Source organism: Callorhinus ursinus, unplaced genomic scaffold (assembly GCF_003265705.2).
Source record: "Callorhinus ursinus isolate GAN/ISIS: 27379988/994484 unplaced genomic scaffold, GSC_fseal_2.0 scaffold29, whole genome shotgun sequence".
NCBI classification, from domain to species: Eukaryota; Metazoa; Chordata; class Mammalia; order Carnivora; family Otariidae; genus Callorhinus; species Callorhinus ursinus.
Window position 1 is genome coordinate 1,836,653 of NW_027397091.1, and position 2,495 is coordinate 1,839,147.

The window sequence follows — 2,495 nt, forward strand, 5'->3', positions numbered from 1 at the left end:
GGGGCAGAGGGAGAAGGAGAGCAAGAGAATCCTCAAGCAAACTCCCCACTCAGTGTGGAGCCGGACGCAGCGCTCGATCCCAGGAGCCTGAGATCATGATCCGAGCTGACATCAAGAGTCAGACACTTAATGGACCGAGCCACGCAGGTGCCCCTATGCCACATTTTCTTTATCCGTTCATCTGTAGATAGACAGGCGGTTTCCATACCTTGGCTATTGTAAGCAATGCTGCCATGAGCACAGGAGTGCACGTATCTCTTTGAGATACTGATTTCACTTCCTTTGGATACATACCCAGAAGTGAGATTTCCAGGTCATACAGTGATTTTATATTTAACTTTTTGAGGAACCGCCATACTATTTTCCATGGTGGCTGTGTACTAATTTACATTTCTACCGACAGTGCACAACGGTTCCCTTTTCTCCACACCCTGGCCCACACTTGTTATTTCAGGTCTTTTGATAACAGCCACCCAGGACCCTGAGATCATGACCTGAGCCAGAGGCAGCTGCTTCACCAACTGAGCCACCCAGGTGCCCCTGTTTTATTGCTTTTATCTATCATTTTCTTGTTTTCAGTTTTATTGATATCTGCTCTTATCTTTATTATTTCCTTCTTTCTGCTGGATTTGTTTTTTTTTTTTTTTTTTTTTTTTGCTCTTCTTTTTCTCGTTTCTCTTTTCTAATGTAAGCATTTAGTACTACCAATTCCCTCTCAGCAGCATTGCTGGTCAAAGAACACACCTGGTGTGATCTTATTTTTATTTATCTTTTTATGGTGAAAACAATTTATATTTAGATTTAGGCAGCTGGACTCAGTTTAGATGATCCCAGTTTTGTTGGCAAGATCCAAAGCACCGTAGTCAGGAGCCAGCTGGATATATGCCTTCTTTTCCCCTTTGGGCCTGATCAGGGTGTTGACCTTGGCCACATCAATGTCACGGAACTTCTTCACAGCCTTGTTTGATCTCGTGCTTGTTGGCCTTGACGTCCACAATGAACACAAACGTGTTGTCTTCTACTTTCTTCATGGCTGACTCAGTGATCAGGGGGGAACTTGATGATAGCATAGCAGTAAAGCTTGTTTCTCCTGGGGGCGCTCTTTCTAGGATATTTGGGCTGACTTCAGAAACTGTCTTAGGCTGTCAGAAGGTAGGTGACATGTGGATTTTCTTTTCTGTCTTGGCGGTGGACACCCTTCAGGGCTGCTTTCTTGGCCTTCAAAGCCTTTGCTTTGGCTTTGGCTTTGGCTTTGGGAGGGGCTCTTTTGGCACCATCTTCGTGAAGGGCTAGTGAATAAACGAAGGACTGCATTGGGTTTGTGGGGGGCAGTCTGAGGCCAGGGTTGGAGGTCCCACCAAGGCCAGGTTATTACAGCATTGGCTCCCATTTTTGGTGCTGACACCTGGTTGGGTTCGGGGTCTGCCTGTTGGGGCAAAGGTTTCTTGGAGGGCATCTCACCCCTCCCCACCTGAGGACCCCTCATGGGGGCAGTGGAGCAGCTGCTTGCTGGGATTTTTAAAGCAAGGTCTCAGCCGGCCAAGGCCTGACTTTCTTTCCCTGAGGGGGAGCTGTGCAGGTTGGCAAGGCTGTGGGGGCTCACAGCTGCCCCCTGGTGGCCAGCCTCAGCTCCCTCCAGCTCTCTGATGTGTCCTCCCAGTCTCAGGCGGCAACCGCACACCCCAAGGATGGATCCCTCCAGTTTCCAGATGTGAGGGAACAGGAATGAGGGCTCACCAGCATTCCTACTTTGCCCTCCTTTCTGCCACATCTTCATCAGGGAAGACCTCAGGGGCGGACTTGGGCCATGTCTCCCTTCAGCATCCATGAAGATACTGCCAGAGTCCCAGCCCTCGCTGCTCTCCCAGGCCACTTTTGTATGATCAGGACAGATTCCAAGAGAATCAAGTCATGGAATGACCTCCCTCAGCCGCCCCCCCCCCCCGCTTCGTCTGGTCTGACCCTCCCTCTCTTGCCTCTTCCTCTTGGCATGTTCTTTGCCAGACTGTAGATTCTATCAGTGAGGGAGCCCCAGAAGTCCCCTGCTTCTGCAAGTGCCCGAAACTGCAAGCCCAAGCCTTTATGAGAGTCAGATGGACACATGCGTTGAAGAGGCAGGGGCTGGTGAGAGCGCCCCCATTGCTGCCCCTCCCTCCCCAAGGCTCTGTGCCCCTCAGCAAGGCTTCCCCTGAACAGCCCTTCAGAATCCTCTCCCTGTGTCTGTAGCCAGGGCCAGCCAGCCCATACCTGCTGGCAGCTAGAGTGGGCAGAGAGGTCATGAGCCCCCATACATTCTGGACCAATGATGGATTTATCCAGCCCCCAACATGCTCTGACCTTGTTTGACAGAAAGCCCAGGATGAGCTGCCTCCGCAGTGGAGGCACCTGAGGTAGGTGGGGTGGGTGTGGGCAGGAAGATAGCTCTTTTTATGCCAGAAAAGACAAGCATCCCAGATAACTAGGCTGAAGTGTGGGGTCTTCATGCATTCAGGCCC